General features: G+C 39.1%; 1 pseudogene; it reads right to left on the bottom strand.

Annotated features, from left to right (window-relative positions):
• Positions 1 to 238: 238 nt before the first annotated feature.
• LOC149257707 (UDP-glucuronic acid decarboxylase 4 pseudogene) overlaps positions 239 to 24,086 on the bottom strand; it is a 34,295-nt pseudogene continuing 10,447 nt past the window's right edge.

The following is a 24,086-nucleotide window of genomic DNA, read 5'->3' as shown; positions in this document are numbered from 1 at the left end:
ATTTACATTTTCTTTAAACATTTTATTCTTATTAAAAAAAATTATAATTTTTTTTTTAAAACAAATTTTTTGTTTTTATTTAAAAATATAAATAATAAAAAATATTTTAATTTTTTTTAAACCAAATTAATTTTTTTTTAATTTAAAATTTTCAAAATTATTAAAAAAAAAAAAATTTAATTTAATTTTTTAAAAATTTAAAAATTAACATTGGTTTTTTTTTATTAGAAAAAAAAAATTACCGGTGGTCCTCTACCCCCCGACAGCCCGTGGTGGAGCGGCCGTGGGCGGAGGGCCTGCGTGCAGGCCCCTCCGTCCACAGCAGCGCCAACACGGGCGGTCGGGGGCGGGTCGTTGATTCCGGGAATCGACCGCCGCCCTCCGGCCGCCCATGGTGGCGTGGCTGTGGGCGGAGGGCCTGCCTGCAGGCCCCTCCGCCCATGGCAGTGCCACCACGGGGGGCCGGGGGGCGGCTGGGGGTTAGAGGACCACCGCTAATTTTTTAAACAATGTTAATTTTTAAATTTTTTTAATTTTTAAATTAATTTTTTTTTTAATAATTTTGTAGATTTTAAATTTAAAAAATTAAATTGGTTTAAAAAAAAATAAAATATTTTTTATTATTTATATTTTTTATTTAAAAAAAAAGTTATATATTCATTTTAATAAAAATAAAAAAATTGTTTAAAAAAAGAATGTAAATTTTATTTTTATTTTTAAAAAAATCGTTCAAAAAAAAGAAATGTAAATTTTAATTTTTTTTTTTTTTTTAATATAAAATGTAGGTTTATTTATTTATTTAAATATAAAAGGTAGGTTTAATAATTTGTATTTTTAAATAAAAAAAATAAAAATTGTTTTAAAAGAATTATAATTTTTTTTAATAATAAAAAAGATTGTTTAAAAAAGAAAATAAATTTTAATATTTTTTTTTCAATGAAATATGTATGTTTAATAAAAAATAAGTACTTTTTTTTATAATAAAAAAATATGCATTTTTTTTTTTTTTTTTTTAATTTGAATTTATTTTTGTGTTTTTTCCCAGTTTTTGCTAATGTTTTTTTTTAAATTTCTCTATTTTTACTTACTTAATATATATATATATATATATATATATATATATATATATATAGTTTTTTTGTTTTCCAAATTCTTTTATGTGTTGTGAGATAAATTTTTTTAACATTTTTTTTAATATTACTTTTACTAGTTTTTTTAATTTTTTTTTCATTAATTTTCTATTTTTTTTTTAAACTAATTTGTTTTTAATTTTTTTTTCTAATTTTTGCTAATGTTTTATTTTTTAATTTCTCAATTTTTATCGATTTAATATATATATATATATATATATAATTTTGTTTTTTTTCCAAATTGTTTTATGGTTTATAAGATAATTTTTTTTTAACATTTTTTATTTTTTATTTTTGTCTTTTTCTATATATAATTTTATATTTGTTTTTCAGAGACAATTTTTTCATTTGGATTGAAAATTTAATTAACGATATATAAATATGTAAAATATCGAAGATGCAAAATATCGACCTTCTTCTTTAAATATGCAAATCAATAAAGACCTCACAAAAATAAATAAATAAATATGAAGAAGAAGACCACTTCCAAAATTATTAAATTTACAAAATAATTATTTACATTTCATACATTAGAAAAGTTAAAGTCATAAAATAGGTCTTTTAAAACTTTTTTTAAATCAGCGTGAAAATCACTACCATTTTAAAACGCAATGTACATAAAAAAAATAAAAAAAAAATAAAGTGCCAAAAACTATGCTCTAAAAAAAACATGTGTGTTCTGCATCACCCCTTTTCAAAATCGGGTCACTTTTTTGCTATCTCTACAAAACGGGTAACAGTATCAGTTTCCGTTTCAACGTTTACATTATTTTGAGCAAAGCATTCTAATATTGTCATATTTTTGAGTAATGAAATATACATATAACAAGGATTTCTAGCTGTGGCTTTCCCTAGGAAATCATTATGTAATGTGTTGATTGAATTATTTCTCTTGTATGTGTTATCACCCCAAGAAACTCTCCTAGGTTGTATCTCAGAGATGCTAGGGAACATTACAAACTCAACGAAATGTTGGAAATGGATGAATGGAAGGAATGATGCATATTCAAGCCATTCATCCATTTCCAACATTTTGTTGAGTTTGTAATGTTCCCGAGCATCTCTGAGATACAACCTAGGAGAGTTTCTTGGGGTGATAACATTAATTGGCGTCGTTGCCGGGGAACGAATATTGAAGCTCAGCTTCCCTGGGAGGTGACACAGTTCCATATTTTGATGATAGACAAGGTCTGGGCACATCTCTGGTTGTAATCATCTATCTGGTGACTCCACTGGAGGAAGACCAACCTTTGGTGACTCCACATTGAAGTTCTGGCTCAGTTTGTGAGACATACTCAAAGAAATCATCAGAAATCACCAGCTGAACCAGTGCCTGACCCTGAGAAGATTGTTAAATCAAAGAAAACATCACAAAAAGGGGCGTCAGGATCAAGTAAGCCTAAGAAAACTCATGCATCTCTAAAAGATAAGGTTATAGCTGAGAATATACAATTTGAAGATATTGAGCCTAGTATTACTAGTGAGGAACTTCTTTCAGAGATTCATACAACTCCTTGTTCAGTTAGTTCCCCTTTGAATCTCAGTCCAAAGAAAGCTTCCCATACAGCCCATAACATCCCTTTGTCTCTGCCATCCATAACATCACTTCCTACCATTCAATCTGCCAGTATCCTTCCACATATCCCAATCATGATAGGTCAGCAAGCACCTACGAAGATGGAAAGAATTATTGCTACTAGGTATGGACCCTTGGTCTTCCCTGCTCCTTGGAATGCCATGCCTGCTAGAGAATATCAAAAATATATGCCTAAGTTCACTGGCACAGAGGGAGTAACAGTAGAAGAACACCTTGAGGATTTTTATAGTTATGCTGATAACTTAGACATAAGTGAAAATGATGTGTGGATGAGAGTTTTTATTCAGAGCCTTGATGGTGAGGCCAGAAACTGGTTTAGAGAACTAGCCCCTAAATCTATTGCTGATATTGAAGCATTAGATGAAGCATTTTTGAAGCACTGGGGAGATAAAAAAGACTTGCTATATTATCATACTGAGTTTGGTAATCTAAAGAGGGAAAATGGTGAATCATTGCCTGATTTTAATAAAAGATTCAATCGTATGTATAGTAAGATACTAGTTGAGGTAAAGCCTACCCCCACCTCTGCCAAACCCACTTATGCCTATGATTTTGACTTTGATTTCTGCCTATTGCTAAGAGAAAGAAGATGTGCCACTCTAGCAGATATGCAAGATGCAGCCCTAGAAGTAGAATCTAATATTATGGCTGTAGAAAAGCTAAAAGGTCATACTGACAGAAGAAGGCAGAGAAGTGAGGCTTCTTCTTCCTCTGCCTCATCTTTAAAACCTAAATTAGAAAAAATGACTAATATGATAGAGTCATTGGCTGCAGAGATATCTAGGTTGAAGGTTGAGCATAATTCAAGAAAGACAAGGCAGCAGAACACATTTGCTCCAAGAAATTCAAATCCATTCAGAAGAGTAAATGAATAGTTGCAAATTATTCAGAGGGGTAAAGAAACAAATGAAAAACAAAAGGTTAAAGCTCCTTTCCAAAATGTAGTCTTGGAGGAGGAACAGTTTGAAGATGAGGATGAAATTCACTGCATGGAAGATAAAGGCAGTGCTGCATTTTTGACATTGGTTGCATATGAAGAATCATTGCTATAGGAACAAGACAGTCAGGAGTGGGACAGAGAGGCTGTTCTACAAACTGAGGAGCAGCGAAGATATAATCTGAGGTCAAATGCAAAAAATGTCAAGGAGAGTCTTGCCCAAAGAGCTGCTGTCCAAACAGAGTCACAGAATATTAGGCAAAGAAGACCAGCAGCTAATCCAGTCATCCTCAAAGCTCTAGTTCAAGAGGTAAGAGGTTCTAATAAGTTACCTTCCTCTTTTAGCTTTGAGTCAGAAGTCCAGAAATTAAAAATATTTGTGCCTTAAGTAGAGTTGGTAAAGAGTAAAGTGTTTAGAAAGCCTATCCTTGAAGCTCTTGAGCTGGAAACCACACAAACCTCCACTGACTCTGTCAATTTGCAAGATGATAAGCCTGTTGTTGTGCTTAGCCCCATGATTGAACATGCTGATAATAATTCTCCATCATTTTATGTCTCCTTGACCATTCATGACAAAATCCTCCATAATTGCCTACTAGAGACAGGGGCTAGCCACAATTTGATTCCTAAAGCTGTCATGGAATAGTTAGGCCTTGATATCACTAGACCATATCATGATTTATTCTCTTTTGATTCAAAAAAGGTGAAATGCCTATGATTAATCAAAGACCTGGCCATTACCTTAACTCAGCTGCCCATGAAGAGTATGATGATGGATATTGTGGTAGCAGATGTCCCTCCCAAATTTGGCATGTTGTTGTCTAGAGGATGGATTAAGAGATTAAGCGAGACATTACAGAATGATCTATCTTATGCCACTATCCCAGTTTTTGGAGGGGAAACCAGGAGATTGTACAGAGAAGCACAATTGGCATACATCATCAGTGATGAGAATAATCCTACTAATCATCCCATATATGCCGTGGACACTGATTTTGGAGCATGTATCCTTTAAATAGAAGAATCCCAGAAGGCCTCAATGCAGATTAGGAAACCAGTTCAGGCCTAATAAGAGCAAGGAAGTCAAGTTTGGGAGATGTTCTTTGATGGAGCATGTTCCAGGGAGACTCCAGGAGCAGGGGTGGTGCTGGTATCTCCAGAACAAGAAAGAACTTATCTGTCTTTCAAGCTGGCTTTTCCAGTCACAAACAATATAGCAGAGTACGAGGCTCTGATATTGGGCCTTAATGCAGCTAAATATAGAGGAATCAAGAACCTAAAGGTGTTTGGAGATGCTGATTTGATCATTCAGAAAGTAAATAAGACATTTCAAGCTAAGCACCCAAGGCTGAAAGCATACAGAGATGAGGTATGGAGACTCAAAGATTCCTTTGATAATTTCTGTATTTCATATATCCCTAGAGCCAAAAATCAGCTTGTTGATTCCCTTGCTGTGTCTGCTAGTCTGTTTATCCCTCCCATTCCTCCCAGACTAGTTTATGAAGTCCAAATGAAGTATAGACCATCCTTGCCTGATAATGTCCAGCATTGGAAGGTTTTTGAAGATGATGATGAAATAAATAGGTTTCTGCAAGTCCTTGATGATTTTTCCGAAATGCAAATTGACCAAGAAAATGAAGCCTTGCAAGAAAGCCCTCAATCCTAGCTTACAAATAAAATTAGCAAAGATAGCATTGTCCAGATTCCCAACAATCATATTCTTAAGGGTTTAATTCCTCTAGAAAGATTGTTTGACCATAATGATGTGCCTTACAAGGTTGCCCAAAAAGACGATCAATCTACAGTCTGTAAGCATGATATAGGGAGTCCAGGTCAGCCAAGATAGATAAATTTGTCCACTCATCTATCTGCTGACCAGAGTTCTGAATACTGCAAATTAACGAAGCAATTTGTTGATGTCTTTGCCTGGGAGTATAGTGACCTAAAAACCTATGATAAAAAGATTATTCAGCATAAAATTCCTCTAGAGAAAGATACCATACCTTTCAAACAGAAGCCTAAACCAATAAATCTTATGCTTCTTCCTCTGATTGAAAAAGAAATCAAAAAGTTGCTAGCTACCAAAATCATAGTCCCTCTCAGATATTCAAAATGGGTAGCAAACTTGGTGGTAGTAAAGAAGAAAAGTGGAGAAATCAGACTGTGTGTTGATTTCAGAAACTTAAACAAATGCTCTAAGAAAGACAATTGTCCCCTACCCAAGATGGAGCATTTACTGCAAAAAGTCTCAGGAGCCAAAGTGATGTCTTTCTTGGATGGATTTTTATGGTTTAATCATATTGTTGTGCATCCAAATGACCAAGAGAAGACTGCATTCACCACTCCTTGGGGAACTTTTATGTATGCGAAGATGCCTTTTGGGTTGATGAATGCTGGAGCAACCTTTCAGAGAGCTATGGATATAGCATTTGTAGGAGATAAGTATAAATTTGTCCTAATCTACCTAGATGACATAACAGTATACTCCAGCAGCCATCAAGACCATTTGCTGCATTTAAAGAAAGTATTCCTGAAGTGCAAAAGGTTTGGGATTTCAGTCAATCCTAAAAAATCACAATTTTCTTTAGAAGAAGGCAAGCTGTTGGAACATGTTGTTTTTGTTGCAGGTGTCCAAATTGACCTAGAAAGAGTAAAAACAATAAAGACCCTGTTGGTCTCGATATCAAAGAAGTATATCCAGTCCCTTCTGGGAAAAATAAATTTTGTGAGGAGATTTATACCAAATTTTGCAGAACTGGTGAAGCATATTACCTCCATGTTGAAGAAAGGGTCAGAGGTCAAGTGGGCTGATGTAGCAAGAAAGTCATTTGAGTCTATTAAAAAAGCCATTATGGAAGCTCCCACTCTAAGTAGTCCAGATTACAGCAAGGAGTTCCATATATTGTCATTTGCCTCTGAAGACACCCTTGTAGCAGTTTTATTGCAAGCAGATGAAGAAGGTTCAGAGCGTCCAGTGGCATTTTTAGCAAAAACTTAAGGGATGTTGAACTAAGGTATGACATTATGAAAAAACAAGCATATTCTCTTATCAAATCTTTGAAGGCTTTCAGATTTTACATTCTGCGTTCCAAGATAATTGCATATGTATCGTCTGCTGCAATAAAAGATGTCTTAACACAGCCTTATGCTGATGGAAGAAGGGCTAAATGGATTGCAAAGTTGATTGAATTTAATATAGAGTTAAGGCCCACGAAGCTGGTCAGAGGTCAGGGTCTTGCCAAGTTATTGGCTGAAGAAAATTGCAGATCATTGGATATAAATTTCCTGTGCACAATTACAGAAATTGATCAGAAAAATGAAGAAGAGGAAGCAGCTGAACCAGAGAGAAAGCAGTCGGTGGCCAAAAATCTAGCTTTTTGTGATTGGTATTCTGCAATAATTAAATTCTTGTTGAAGCTAGAAATTCCTCCAAGACTTACTCAAAGTCAAGCCAGAACTATCAAGCTTAGAGCAGCTAAATATTGCATTAACAAAAATTTGCTCTACTGGAGGGATCCATCCAGAGTGCTTTTGAGGTGTCTGGACAAAGAACAGTCAATAGAAGTCATGCAACAGTTTCATTCTAGCATGTGTGGAGGGCACCATTATTGGAAGACTACAACCCATAAAATCCTCAGAGCAGGATATTACTGGCCCTCCTTATTTCCTGATGTATTTTCATTTGTTAAATCTTGTGACAGGTGCCAAATATTTGAATGAAAGCCGCAGTTGAAGTCCCTGCCCCTAAAACCAATACATGCAAAAGTACGTTTTCAGTAGTGGGATTTGGATTTCATTGGAGAGATCAATCCACATTCTAGTGGCCAGCACAGATGGATATTAGTAGCCACTGATTATTTTACTAAGTGGATTGAAGCAATCCCTACCAGGAAGGTTGATCATAATGTGGTCATGAAGTTTTTAATTGAAAATATCTTTACCAGATTTGGTTGTCCACATAAATTAGTCACAGACAATGCAGCAGCCTTCAGAGCAAAAGTTTTGGTGGATATGTGCAATTCAATGGGTATTAAACTTGTTCATTCCACCTCATATTATCCCCAAGGAAATGGTCTAGCAGAATCCTCTAACAAAAGCCTGATAAGGATAATGTTATGCTCTTAACCTGCAAAGCAATACCCAAACATAGAATTTGCGAAGAAAAGATACCGAGAACACAGAATATGCGATGAAAATATACCCAGAACACATAATAGCAATGATTTTATTATTCAGAGATAAATGTTCACATGCCTCTTCGAGGGGGCAACCTCCAACAGAGCAGAGCTCGATTACAAAACAAGACACGATACTCCTCGCAGGGAGTCTCTATCCTTTATATATGACTCATACATGCAATACCACAGGCCAATATCGTGGGTTTTATTAATACCATCTATCTAATACTACCACCCATTTACCATCTATCTAATACTACCCGCCATTTGCAACTAACTGTGGTCCCGTCATTAATTGCAGGTTAACCACTTACAAATATTAATATGGGCTTTATTGACTCTTGACTATGACGTGATCCCATGACATAAATAAGGGGGTTAGGGTGGGACCCTAACATGCCCTCCCCCTTAAGACTAGCCTTGTCCTCAAGGCTGAAGCTGCGGAAACTGCTGAAGAATAGTGGCTGGTTCCCAAGTTGCATCTTCCGGAGAGGTGTCTTTCCATTTGACGAGGACCTCCTTCAGCATGCGGCCGCGCAGGTGCTTGTCTCGTGTGTCTAGAACCTGTTCAGGTTGAAGCCAGATTGACCCTTCTTCGTCCAATTCAGGTAGACTGGTTTGAACTCGGCAATTGTTCCCAATCACTTTCTTGAGGCACGATACATGGAAAACTGGGTGGATTTTTGCTGTAGGTGGCAAAGCCAACTTGTAAGCCACTTCTCTAATGCGCTGAAGTACTTGGTATGGTCCGTAGAATTTTGGAGAGAGCTTTTGACAACCCTTGTCTTTGAGTGATGTTTGCTTATATGGTTGCAGCCTCAAAAAGACCTGATCCCCTTCTTGAAATTGGCGCTCTGAGCGATGTTGGTCAGCCTGTTGCTTCATACGGTTCTGAGCTTGATGAAGATTCTCGCGTAGATGGGCAAGCATGGTTGCGCGGTGTTGTAGGAGTTGATCCATGGCTTGTACTTTGGAGCACCCCGTGAGATAAGAAGTAGGGGAAGGCGGAAGTTGTCCATAGACTGCTTCATAGGGAGTCATTTTGGTGGTGGCATGATAGTTGGTGTTATACCACCATTCCGCCAGAGGTAACCGCTGTCCGAAACACCCATGGAAAATTTTAGGGGCTAATGTTCGCCCAGTGGGCTAATTTTCCATGATTTTTGATTATTTCCCGATTCGAAGGTGTTGTATTTTGCTCGAAGTGAAACACCTAAGGTAGGTTTCTAGACATTTGTTGACGGCTTCGGTTTGACCATCTGTTTGCGGATGATATGAAGTACTGAGTTTGAGTTGAGTGCCTTGTATTCTGAAGAGCTCCTGCCAAAAATTACTGGTGAAGATTGGGTCGCGGTCGGACACTATAGAAGTGGGCATGCCATGCAATTTGAAGATCTGATCCATGAAAGTTTGAGCAACCAAAGTGGGTGTGAATGGTTGGGGTAGGGCGCAGAAATGAGCATACTTCGACAGTCGGTCCACAACCACCATGATGACTGACTTGTTCCCAGACTTTGGAAGACCTGTAATGAAATCCATGGAGACCTCCGTCCAAATTGACGCCGGAATGGGCAATGGTTGTAATGTGCCTGGTGTGTTGACGGTTTCCCCTTTTTGGCATTGACAGACGTCACATTCTGCTACGAAAGTAAGGATGTTCTGTTTCATGCCGGCCCAAAAAAATGATCTTCTGGTGCGAGCATATGTCTTCTGAAATCCCGAATGTCCTGCAATGGGAGATGAGTGCAATTCTGCCAAAATGCGACTTTTGAGGGTGGAGGTTGGTGATATTATGACTCTGTCCTTGTAGCGAAGAATATCATTTTGCGACGAGTAGCCCTTGCTGGAATTAGGATCTACCTGCAATTGAGAAATGAGTTGGGAGAGCCCGGGATGTGAAAACCATTCCCTGCGAGCCTCTTCAATCCAGTCTGGAATGGGGAGGGAAATTGCGAGCAGAGTACTTTCCTCCTTAAATTGGCGCGACAATGCATCTGCTACCCTGTTGTCTTTCCCTTTCTTGTAAATGATCTCATAATCATATCCCAGCATTTTGGCTAACCATTTATTTTGTTGTGGGGAAGATAGGCGTTGCTCCAAAAAATATTTAAGACTGTGATGATCTGTGCGGATTTGGAAACGTCGCCCCAACAAGTAAGGTCGCCAGGTCTCGACTGCATGTAAGATGGCCATCATTTCCTTCTCGTAGGTAGATTGGCCCAGATTCCTCCCACTTAGTTGTTGGCTGGTGAAGGCCAATGGTCGCCCTTCCTGCATTAAGACCGCTCCAATACCTGTTCCCGAAGCATCACATTCAATGACAAATGATTTGGTGAAGTCCGGTAGTGCTAAGACAGGAGTGGAACACATGGCGGTTTTGAGAGCGGTAAATGCCTGTTGTGCTTCTTCGTTCCAGAAGAAGGAATTTTTCTTTAGGAGTTGCGTTAGGGGTTTCGCTATGCGGCCATAGTTGCGGACAAATTTACGATAATAGCCTGTGAGACCCAAAAATCCTCTCAAGCTTTTCAAGGTCTTAGGTTGAGGCCATTCTTACATTGCCTGGATCTTTTTTGGGTCCACCTTGACACCTTCACGCCCCACAATGTGGCCCAAATACTCAACTTCTTCCATGCCAAACGAACACTTAGACATCTTGACAAATAATTTATGCGTGCGGAGCAATTGCAAGAGTAGATCTACATGATGAAGATGTGCCGCCCAAGTGCCACTATAGATGAGGATGTCATCGAAGAAGACAAGGACAAATTTTCTGAGATATGGTTTGAGGAGGTGATTCATAAGGCTCTGAAAAGTAGAGGGGGCATTACAGAGACCAAATGGCATGACCAGGAACTCATAATGGCCTTCATGAGTTCTGAAAGTTGTCTTGGGAATGTCGACTTCCTTCATGCGAATTTGGTGGTAGCCTGAGCGAAGATCCAACTTAGTGAAGAATTGAGCCCCATTGAGTTCGTCCAGCAAATCGTCAACCACTGGGATGGGAAATTTATCTTTGACTGTTAACTTATTGAGGGCCCTGAAGTCGGGACACATCCGCCACTCCCCATCTTTCTTGAGGACCATGACCACTGGAGATGAATAAGGACTAATGTTGGGACGAATGACACCTGCTTCCAACAATTCCTTGATGATTTTTTCTATTTCATTCTTTTGGGTGAACGAATATCTGTATGGCCGTACATTTGGGGGTTGGGCCCCTGGAACCAATGTGATGCTATGATCATGTTCCCCTCGCGAGGGTGGAAGCTCATGAGGCTTGTCAAAGACCGTTCGATGTTTATTTAAAATCTGTTGCATCTCAGGATGAATTGGTGGAGACATGGTGTCTACTACCTGGATGGCATTAAATTGAGCTGCCACTCCATGATGGCCCTTTTTTAACAATTTTTCCATCCTATGCGAGCTGATGATAGAGGGGGCTCCCGCCTGTAGTTCCCGGAGGGTATGTGTGGAGTTGTTCTGCTTAAAACTCATATATAACTCCTGGAAATCCATTGTGATTGGCCCAAGAGTGCGGAGCCATTCCGCGCCTAAGATAATGTCGCAACCCCCCATGTGTATTGCAAACATGTGGGTTTTCAATTGATAATCCCCCATTTGAATTTTGACATTTTCACAGCGACCTTCACATTTCATTGTGCCCCCATCTGCAATCTGGACTTGGAAGTTAGAAACTGCCCGGACGAAACAATGTGCTGCTTCAGCGATCTTTTGGTGGATGAAATTATGGGTACTTCCACTATCAATCAAGACTACTACTGGGCGATGTTTAAGAAAACCCCTGATTTTGAGAGTTTGAGGGGAAGAAATTCCTGCCAATGCATTTAGCGAAATAATTGGTTCATCAGATACAATCTCCTTTTGCTTATCTTCTTCGATCGCCTCCGGTTCCTCAAGTGGTGGATCTTCCTCGGTGGAGCTGTAGTCAGTGGCATCTATTTGAAAAAACTTGTGCTCTTTGCATTTATGACCCGGGGAATATTTTTCATCACAGTAGTAACATAGTCCTTGCTTCCTTCTTTCGGCCATTTCCGCAGGTGACACCTTTTGAATCTTAAGTGTCTGAGTCATATTGGGAGCCTGTGAGGGACGACCTTTAGTGGTGAAGTTGGGGCAGCTGGATTGGGCTGTTAATGCACGTTCCACCTTACGGGCTACCTCGCAAGCCTCTGTCCACGTGGGAGGGTGGTGGAGTAGAACCTGAGCTTTGATGGCTTCTTTAAGACCGCTGATAAAGCATTCCATGTAGAATTCATCTATGAGACCCTTAGTGCGGAAGGCTAAGGCTTCAAAAGCAGTAATATATTCCTCCACTGTACCCATCTGTCAGAGCTTAGTGAGACGCCCCAAAAAAGAGTCTTCCTGTTCAAAGCGACTGCGAAGAGTTTTGGCAAATTGGGCCCAATTCTGAAAATGTCCATTGCAACGCTGATGCCATTCCTTCCATTGCCATCGTTCATTGTCCAAGTACATGGTGCCCACCATAAGCTTAGTCCCCTCATCTATGATATGATTCAATTGGAAATACTGCTCCATTTGTGCTAGCCATGCGGACGTGTGAGAACCATCAAATTTATGCATATCCAACTTGGGAGGTCACTGACTGGGTGGTGGATGGGAGTACCAAACGTGAGGAGAGTGGCTAGACTCACCCTCATGGTATTCATGGCCATTATATGCCTCCTCGTGGGCTGGCTCCTTGCCCTTTGGGAGTGCCTCCTGTATCTGGTTACTTATTCCTTTAAGCTCAAGTTGTATCTGGTTACTCATTCCTTGGAGCTCCAGTTCGATCTTGTTCACCGCAGTTTGGAGGGAGTGCACATGGTTTTCAATTTTGTCGATCCTTTCATTGGCCATCGCTTGAGCGCGAGTTTCTACCATACACCAACCTGATGAAAAATTGGGACCGCCTAAAAATTTTTACTAAGAAATTGAATGGTACCACCTTGCTCAGCTCGTCGTCCTGATACTGATGGGCTAGGTCACCAATAAGCGCCTCGGAAGATCTCAGACTTTTTTTTTCTTTTTGGAAAACTCCTAACGGAGTTTTACTCCTTCCTGATCAATACTGCAGTCACCAAATCCTCAAAATGTCAATGCCGCCAAAAGTCCTGCGAAAATTATATCCAGGTACAGGAACCCTTCACAACTACTCCAATCTGGTGGATCTGAGAGATCTGAATGGTGGAACAACTGCTGCTGCTGATCTGGAATATCCGATATGGTGGATCTGAGAGATCTGAATGGTGGAACAACTGCTGCTGCTAATCTGGAATAGATGATGTGTGATCCCCCGATAGAAAGGGAACTATGGTCTTGGGGAGTGTCAGGTGCTACAGATCGCAATATACATAAGGGTCTGACAGTAGTACTCGGCCCAATGTTTCAGGGCTCTAACTAAGGAGGATCGACCGTACCCTTAGCCGTACAACCCGACTACCCTATTGTACGGGCGAGTAATCTCTCCGAGTGCTGTTCTCGGTGTACTGTAGCCACAAGACGGCCGAAGGTTTATCTATGGCGAGGTTTCAAGGGAGCTAGGGGGCTTCCTATATACCCAGAGGGTACGTGGAAGACAGTCCGTGCGCGGTTCTGTCTAATGCACTACTACTCGAAGGGGTACCCACAGGGGTTACAAGGGAGTCCAACAGACGTGACCACCTCTTGTATTTCCTGCGTGCAAGCCTCCCCAAATCCGCAGGTTTATGCGCTTAACGACAGATCCCGTGGTTTAAAGACGCCGGAACACGTCTCTAGCCAAAAGAAAAAATTTTCTAAAATTTGGAGATCCCACCGAGCCCTGGAAAGTGCTCTGATACCACTTGTTATGCTCTTAACCTGCATAGCAATACCCAAACATAGAATTTGCGAAGAAAAGATACCGAGAACATAGAATATGCGATGAAAATATACCCAGAACACAGAATAGCAATGATTTTATTATTCAGAGAGAAATGTTCACAGGCCTCTTCGAGGGGGAAACCTCCAACAGAGCAAATCTCGATTACAAAACAAGACACGATACTCCTCGCAGGGAGTCTCTATCCTTTATATATGACTCATACATGCAATACACGGGCCAATATCGTGGGTTTTATTAATACCATCTATCTAATACTATAGCCCATTTACCATCTATCTAATACTACCGCCCATTTGCAACTAACTGTGGTCCCGTCATTAATTGCGGGTTAACCACTTACAAATATTAATATGGGCTTTATTGACTCTTGACTATGACGTGATCCCATGACATAAATAAGGGGGTTAGGGTGGGACCCTAACAGATAATCAAAAAGCTGCTGGAGGATAACAAAAAGAATTGGCATTCCAAACTCAAATATGCACTATAGGCTGACAGAGTGACCATTAAGAAATCCACATGGAATTCTCCATTCAAGTTGGTGTATGGCACTGAGTTGTATTCCCAATCCAATTAAATCTCCCTTTGGCAAAGTTCCTACAAAAAGAACATAGTGAGGGAGAAGTCATGGAAAATAGGATCACTGATTTAGTAGAGCTACATCAAATCAGAGAACAGCTAGTTGAAAAGGCTGCAGCACATCAAAAAAATATCAAGGATTCTTTTGACAGGAAGACAAAAACAGATAATTTTCAAGTTGGAGATTTGGTGCTGAAGTGAGATCCATTGAAAGAAAAGAAGGGAAATCATGGGAAGTTTGATGCTTTCTGGACAGGGCCTTTTATCATCTCTCATATTCAAGGGAACTACACCTTCATATTGAAAAGTATGAGGGGAGAAGTAGTTTTTGATGGCCCAGTTAATGGGCGTTTTCTGAAAAATTATGTTGTTTAAGGTCTTTTGGCCTTAAAGTTGTAAATATTTTGTTTTATCAGTTTAGTGTAAGAAAAGTAGACTCCATGCCCAATGGAACAATAGGAATTTTGTTAATTTGTTTTTCATAAGAAAGGCATTGGTCTGCAGGTTCTTGAGACCTCACAGGGAGGATCTCATCCCCAGAATGAGCTAGTGTTAGCTATGCTATATAGTTCAACATTTGAGGGTCAAGGACAGCTTGGACGTGCTGTTTTGTGCTTAAAGGAGGCTCGCATTAGTCCATTCCTCGCTTCCCCTTCATTCTCCTTATTCTCCCTTAACCCCTTCATCTCTAATTTTTCTCCCAAAACCCTGTGTAAGCCCCTCTTCCATCTAGCCCCTCAGTGCTAAGGCTTTACCCATATAACCTCACCTACGCAAAAAGCGCTACCCACAAAGTCTTTCCCTGTCACATCAATCAAAAAACATGTGCTTGTAACCTCCGTTGTCTGATCATTTGCCGCATGATCCGACAGTATTCGCTGCCCTCGTTGCCAAAACCTGCACGTGCATTAACCCACGGGGAAAGCAGTTTGCTGCCCGTCACATCCGCCATGTGTCGCCCTCCTATTGTGATCACGCGGGTTTGTATATTTACCGCCACATCTCCAAAGGCGATGCAAAATATATCGCTTACCGCCATTCGCTCATCCCCCGCTCGTTATCTCCCGCGTAGCTTCTGCCCACGATCACCATTGGATCTGACCATATGAGATCCAACGACCCTCTTCCATCTCGATCTCATGTCTCCCGATAGCTTCCGTAAACTGATCTCCATTGTTCAATTACACAATCCAACGGTCAGACTCGTTCTTCCATTCAGTTCTTCTGCCCACCAAGAAGTCCAAGCTCCTTAGTTTATCTGTGCATTCGAAGGACAAGCATAACCAGTCCTGGTACTGTTTGCATTAAATCTTCAACTACCTCATTCAAGAGACAGCACAGCCAAGGAAGGAAAGTAGAAACCCCGAGTAGTTAAAGGCATTTACCAGTTATGGAGCTTCTTTCAGTGAACACTCCATCTGCTCGAGAAGGACAGCAAAGTATCTCAAAAGGTCAATTTTGTTCATTAAAGCAAGCAGAGTGTAGTAGAGAATCCATCAGAGAATTAAGGTGGTCGGTGGTCCATTACTACCCCTCCACACATAGAACAACAGAATATCTTTGTAAACAAACTCTATATATACCCAAAAATGAGATGTAATTAGGGTTGATGGTTGTTGTTTTGATGTAAGGTTCAACTTCTGGAGACTGTAACTACTGTGACACCTGCAGTGTTTGGTCTTCATTTTCAACTAATACAAGCTTCTTTTGCTGTTAATTGCTCACTTTCCACTTCTTCTCTGTTCTGGGCTATTCCTGTCATGCATTTTTCATGTGCTCTTGATATTTAGCATTTGAGGGGCTGTCATCCCACCTCTGTGTTAGAATCTAGTATGTATCATTGAGTGTGTTATGCAGGTTTCTGTTATTTTAGTGCCAGAGAGCTGTCATCCTGTATGTGCCTTAGGAAATAGATTTGCAGACCTTTTTACTGGTTGCAGCCGGCCATCACATGGTCTTGTGTATCTGCTAGTGTGGTTAGTATTCTCCATCTTCACTTATTCCTTAAACTGTGGGTAATTGGTGGTCTAAAGCCTTCTAGTCTGGGGGTGTTCACCCATGTCTGGGGTTAAGCATAGTAGAAGTGGTTATCTGGCTTGAATATGCATCATTCCTTCCATTCATCCATTTCCAACATTTTGTTTAGTTTGTAATGTTCCTGAGAATCTCTGAGATACAACCTTGGAGAGTTTCTTGGGGTGATAACAGTATGATTCATGGTTTTGCTATTGTTTAATTGTTTTCGTTGATGAGTAGAGTAGATTCAAGTCTATTGTTTTAGTAAATTACAATTAGCAGTTTGAATATACAAGGAATTTCTACATGGTATCAAAGCATAAATCACTCTAGAAGAGGAGAATACGAGATTTCTTTTGCAGGTGAAATCAAATTTGGTGTATCATTCTTCAGAGCCAACATAACATCTTTCTATGGATTGAGACTTGAATATTCCCTTGAGGGTAGTTCAAATTATATATCTTGGAAGGATAGGATGGAGGCAGTGTTGGAAGACAACGAGTTGAAGGAATTCATAGACAAAGACATTCCTAAGCCTTGAGCAATTGATGTTGAAGATCTGCCAGAGCGAAGGAAATGTGTTTCAAAGGCGAGAAGGATCATAATAGAATGAGATCAAGATCATATTTTATTGAACCTCCATGGGAAGGAGACTCCATATGTAATGTGGAACGCTTTGACAAACCTATTTCAGAATAGCGGTGACCATAAGAATCTAGCACTGAAGGACAAGCTTAGGAAAATCAAGATGGTGAAGGGCGACACAATACCAAAGTACTTGACCAAGCTCACCTAATATTAGGATGAGCATGGAAGTGTTTCTGTTATAGTTGTTGAAGATGATCTGGTTAACCTAGAACTTCTAGGCCTTCCCAAGAGCTGGCACAACTACTAGGATTTGGTTAATGGGAGGGAGAAGCTACCTGAGTGGGAGCATTTATGGTCTGAATTGGTACAAGAAGAGATTCAGTAGAACACCAAAGATGGATCCACATCCAAACATGATGATGAGGAGAATTGTGCCTTAGCTAGAAAGACTAAGAAAAGGAAAGGGAAGTCATCCCATTCCAAATCAGATTCTAGTCAAGAAACAAGAAGAAGGAATTATCAAAGATTAAATGTTTTCATTGTCATGAGTTGGGACACTATGCCATGAAGTTTCCAAACGAAAAGCTGGTCAAGAAGCCCTCAGGAGTAGCGAAAAGTGAAGCTCTCACTTCACAATTCGAGTTGGATTTCACCCTTATCACTTTCATGGTGACATCGGTGATGGGTAGTGTGTGGTCTCTGAAAAGTGAAACTTCATTCCATATGACCAGAAACAAATAATTCTTCAGCGACTTGGAGGAGAAGTACCTCTAGATGCACATCGACATGGTAGATTATGGAAGTTATAACATGACTAATATCAATACTGTTACTTTTCAGAGGGAGTCTGGTTCTCCTCTCACATTAACAGATGTCATGTATGTTTTGGGTCTGAAGAAGAATTTGGTTTCAGTTGCTATGTTGGAGGACCATGGTTACGATGTGATATTTAGAAAATGAAAAGCTTTCCTTCATCTCACAGACTCAGGAAAAGTGAAGCAGAACGTGTTTAGGTGGAGAACCTCTAAAAGTTGGATGTAGAAAATTGTGTTTCTTTGACAAAAAAATCAGAGAAGGTGCAGTGTTATAAAATTATATATTACAGAGCAATGGAACACATAAAATATATTGCAAAAATATAAACACAGAAAACACATCAAACAAGAGAGACACAGATATACATGGTTCACCCAAATTGGGCTACATCCACATAGAAACAACCAGTCCTTATTTTTATATTATCCAACAAATTTAAGAGATAGAACCTAGAACAGATCCATTGTAATTCCATCTTCTCTCTCGCTCAATCTCCTCTCCCTTTCTTGCTCAGAATACAGATCTACATAGATGCAATACAATTCCCTCATATATAGTGAGGGGTTGCCTTCTAGGGAAAAAAACCCTAAATTAAACATAACTTCTACCGTTATATCTCCTCCTAATGAACAACCAAGATTGACTATGAAATTACAACATTTTACGAGGAAATTTTACATCTATTTTTAGCTTCGGGGGCGCGGCCCCGATCCCCTGCTGGGGGGGTCGAGGGCTCCCAAAGATCACAGTTGCCCCCCTTGGACCCCCATTATAATGCAAATATTACGGGTGGCGTTTCCGCCACATTACGAACTGGGATCTAATGCGGTGATACCTCTGAATAAAGAAGATAATCAGGTTCCACACCCAACAATCTCCCACTTGGAGACTAATTATAGAAAGTCCACTAATGCTTCATTTGCTGGAAAATGACTCCACTTTGCACCTGGCTATTTCTCATCTTCATCATCATACTTTAATACCAATTGAAACCGAGAAAAATCTTAGTTTCACCCTGGTTACGACTTTTGTTGACATATCTGCAGGATTGTAGCTAGTGTGTATCTTTTCCAGCTTCAACTGTCCATCTTCCAACACTGACCGTATGAAATGATACTTGAGTTGTACTTGTTTTCTCTTGGACTGAAATGCAGAGTTCTTTGCAATATGTATGGCAATCTGGCTGTCACTGTATAACCTGCCTAACTCCTACTTCTTACCCAATTCGTCCAAAAACCTTTGTAACCAAATCATTTCTTTACTAGCCTCTGTAGCAACAATATACTCTACTTCCATTTTTGAGAGTGCAACAAAACTTTTTTGTTTTGAAACCCAACTGACAGTTGTTCCACCTACAGTAAACACATACCCTGTTGTGCTCCTCTCGTTATCTCTATCACCCATCATATCTACATCAACATATCCCTATAGAGCAATGTTGGAACCACCAAAGCATAATGCTTGATTTGTGGTACCTCTCAAATACCTGAGAATCCACTTCACCGCCATCCAATGTTCTTTTCCTGGATTTTTCATGTACCTGCTTACAATTCCCACTGCATGTGCAATAGCAGGCCTTGTGAACACCATTGCATATATTAAGCTTCCAACTATTGCTGCATATGGAACTTTAGACATATAAGCCATTTCTTCCTGAGTCTTGGCACACACCTCCTTACTTAGTTTGAAATGGCTAGCCAAAGGTATAGTAACTCATTTTGCATTTTGCATATTAAATATTTTCAACACATTTTCTATGTACTCACTCTGAGACAATGTTAGTTTTTGATTCTTCCTATCTCTAGTTATTCTCATACCAAGGATTTGTTTTGTAGCACCCAAATCCTTCATTGAAAATGAGTTTGCCAATTTTCTTTTGAGAACATTTATTTCCTACATGTTAGAACCTACAACAAGCATGTCATCTACATATAATAACAATATAATATAGATTCCATCATTTTTCCTTTTGAGATAAACACAATGATCAGAGTGACATCTAGTATAACCTTGTTCAGACATAAACCTGTCAAATTTTAGATACCACTTTGGAGTCTTTTTTAAGCCATAAAACCTCTTCTTCAACCTGTACACTAGTTTTGCATTCCCTTTTACCTCATATCCTTGTGGTTGTTGCATATATATCTCTTCCTCCAAATCCCCATGGAGAAAGGCTATCTTTACATCTAGTTGCTCAAGATGAAAATCTTCAGCTGCTACTAGACTTAAAATAGTTCTCATTGAAGTCATTTTAACAACAAGAGAAAATATCTATCAAAGTCTATAACCTTTTTCTGTGCAAACCCCTTAACCACAAGTCTAGCTTTATACCTTTTTCTACCTCCATCTTCTTCCTTCAACCTGTAAACCCATTTATTCTGCAATGTTGTTTTACTTGTAGGCAACTTGACTAAGTCCCAGGTCTGGTTATGTGCTAAGGATTCCATCTCTTCTTTCATGGCTTTCTCCCACTTCTTCTTCGTTTCTACTTGCATTGCTTCTTCATAACATTCTAGTTCACGAGAATCAATCAACAATACATAATATAATGAAGGAGAGTATCGTTCAGGGGATCTACATATCCTAGTAGATCTTCTAACACCACTTTCGGGCGTTTGACGTGCTTGTTGTTGTTGTTGTGGTTGCTGTTGTTGTTCTGGTTGTTGATCATTATGATTTTCAAGCACCTTCACTTTTTTTGTGATTTCATCAAGCACTGTGTATTCTCTATTTTCTTTTTCCTGTATCTGATCCTTATACAAAACCTTTTCATTGAATATGACATCTCTACTCCTAATCATTTTGTGTTCTTCATAATCATAAAAGCGATAACCAAAATCATTAACACCATATCCAATAAAGGTACATTTCTTTGATTTTGTCTCAAGCTTTGTTCTATTTTCTTTATTAATGTGGACAAAGGCTTCACAACTAAAAGTCTTTAAAAATGAGTAGTTTACCTTTTTACCTGTCCATGCCTCCTCTGGAATACCACCATCCAAAGAACTTGAAGGCCCTTTGTTTATTAGATAAACATCAGTATCTACAGCATCTGCCCAAAATTGTAAAGGAAATCCTATATGCAATCTCATGCACTTTGTATGCTCCATGATTATCCTATTCAACCTTTCTAACACACCATTTTCTTGTGGTGTTCCTAGAACTATCTTCTCTCTATGAATTCCATTCTCTGAAAAGTAACTATCAATCCCTTTGCTGTAATATGCACCTCCATTATCTGATCTAGGTCACTTCAACCTTTCTCGTGTCTCATTTTCAACCAAAGATTTCCATTTCTTGAAAGTATCAAATACATCATATTTATTTCGAATACAATAAATCCAGCTCTTTCTGGTTGCATCATCAATAAAAGTAACAAAATAACGAGAGCCACCAAGAGATGATACCTAAGAAGGTCCCCATACATCTGTATGCACAAGCTCTAATTTTTTGCTCTTCTTTTCTTTCCCAACTCAGAGGAATCTGACTCTCTTCTGTTTTCCATAAACACAATTCTCATAGAATTTTAAATCAACATGCTTCAAACCTGGCAACAGATTTCTTGAGTGAAGAATATGCATCCCCTTCTCACTCATGTGCCCAATCCTATGATGCCATAATGCCATATCTTCCCCTGTAGAGGTTAAAGCATTAACAAAATTAGAAATATCGTTGCATAAATATAATGTACAAACCTTTTCTCCCTTTGTTATTATCAAGGCTCCTTTAGTGAGCTTCGAGGTTTTATCTGTAAAAGTAGTTACACTGCCTTCACCTCCCAATTGCCATGTTGAAATCAGATTTTTCTTCAAATCTGAAACATGCCTTAGCTTCTCCAATAGCCATTGATTTCCATTCTATTGTTTTATGAAAATTGTACCCATTCCAATGATTTTATAGGGTTTATCATCACCCAATCGAACCTGTCCAAAATCTCCTTGAAAATAATCATGAAAATGTTTCCTATTAGGTGTGGCATAGAATGAGGCCCTTGAGTCTACCACCCATGCATCAATAATATTTTCTAATGAAAGAATCAAATCATCTTGCAACACATCACCTCTCACGTTGGCTTCATGATTTTTTTTCTTGCTACGTGACTCCTTCTTTTCCCTTCCAAGACTTGCAGTCTTTCTTTAGGTGTCCTTCCTTCCCACATTTCCAGCACACTATCCCCAATCTAGACTTGGATCTCCCTTTCCTTGACTTACTGCGATATCCTGGGCAATTTACTCTTTCCATTTTTCTTCCCCTAGTCTATGCAGTCAAAGAATTACCTAATGTCTCACCAAATATTTTCTGTCGCATTTCCTCACTAAGGATTGTGCCGACAACATCAGCAAACCATTCCAACTTTCTGGAAATGGGCACAAAAATAACAGAGCCCTAAATTCATCATCAAAAGTTACTCCTATATAACTTAACTGATTGGTAATTGTATTAAATTCATTTAAATGATCAGCAACAACTCCACCTTCTGACATCTTCATATTAAATAAATTCTTCATAAGAAATGCCTTATTGAGGCCAAGGTTTTTTCATGTAGTTTGGACAATTCTGACATTAAACCCTTTGTTATCGTTTCATTTGAAATATTAAAGGCTACCGACTCCTCTAGGAACAACCGTATTGTTCCAAGTGTCTTTCTGTCGAGAATATCCCATTGTGTCTATCATACTCATCAACTTCTTTGTCTTTCTACTCAATGGTTAGTACAGATATTTCTAGTACAAATAATATTCCATCTACATCTTCCACAGCTAGTAATTTTGGCCGTTAAAATTTTTGACCGTAAACCTACCATCTTCTGCCATTGCTCCCACTTGAACCAGGAATCCTTCTCTCCTGCGAGTTTATCAGCCAAATAAACCTTCAGCTTTGATACTAGTTGTTTGAAAATTATATATTACAGAGAAATGGAACACATAAAATATATTGCAGAAACATAAACACAGAAAAAACATCAAACAAGAGAGACACAGAGATACGTGGTTCACCGAATTTAATCTACGTCCATGGAGAAACAACCTGTCCTTCCTTTTATATTATCTAGCAAACTAAAGAGATACAACCTACAATAGATCCATTGTAATTCCCTCTTCTCTCTCACTCAATGTCTTCTCTCTTCCTCGCTCAGAATATAGATTTACATAGACACAATACAATTCCCTCATATATAGTGAGGGGTTTCCTTCTAGGGAAAAAAACCCTAAATTAAACATAACTTCTATCGTCATATCTTTGCCTAATAATGGCCCAGATTGACTACAAAATTACAACATTTTACAAGGCAATTTTATATCTATTTTTAGCTTCAGCGGTGCTGCCCCCCCACGCCACTCAACCTCCCTTACAGCGCAAATATTACGGGTAGTGTTTCCACCACATTATGAATTGGGGTCCAATGCGGTGATACCTCTGAATAAAGAAAATAATCAAGCTCCACACCCAACACAGAGACGAGACATATGTGAATTGTGGAATAGAATATTGGGTCACTTGCACCACAGATATTTGATAATCATGCAAAATATTTCTATAGGAATTCCCAGGGGGGCATTAGAGAAGAGAGATACATGTGAAGGGTGTACATTGGGGAAGTACAACGAAGCCACCTTCCATGATAAGGACATTTGAGCATAAGATATCCTAGAAACAGTTCACTGAGATGAGTGTGGATCGTTCTCGACAACCTCCATGACCAAGCATAGGTATTATGTAATATTTGTAGATGATTTCTCATGTAATTGCATAATTTTCTTCATGCAAAAGAAAGATTAGACATTCTCTAAATTTTGTGAATTTAAAGCACTTGTTGAGAAAAAAACTGGCAAGAAAGTGAGGTCTCTCAAGGGTGATAATGGTGGAGAGTATGTTTTGAATGAATTCAAGAACTTCTGTGCATCAGAAGGCATTTGACATGAGTAAATAACACCCCATAACCCACAAGAGAATGGGGTGGATGAAAGGAAGAAAAAAAGTATTATGGGAGTTGCATGGGAAATGTTACATGATCGGGTCCTACCATTGCACTTATGGGTTGAAGCATGCAACACAAATGTATATGTGTAAAACATAAGAATTCATCATATTCTTGGGATGAGTATACCAGAAGATGTTTTTTCAGGTAATAAACCAGATGTGGCACACTTTAGGATCTTTGGTTCATTAGTTTACTATCATGTTACCAAGGATGGGAGGAAAAATATAGAACCGACAGCTGAATTGAGCATAATTGTGGGGTACACTCAGACACCTCACAACTATCGAGTGTACCTACCATCTCACAGGATGGCAGTGGTTTGTAGATATGTGAAGTTTGATGAAGAGAAGTCCATGAGATGTTCCCTTGAGAGGGAGC

Source organism: Pinus tabuliformis, chromosome 6, assembly GCF_031772625.1.
Source record: "Pinus tabuliformis cultivar Carrire ecotype Pingquan chromosome 6, CPIR1, whole genome shotgun sequence".
Lineage (NCBI taxonomy): Eukaryota > Viridiplantae > Streptophyta > Pinopsida > Pinales > Pinaceae > Pinus > Pinus tabuliformis.
Note: the sequence above shows the minus strand (reverse complement) of the source record. Positions and strands in the feature narration are given on the sequence as shown.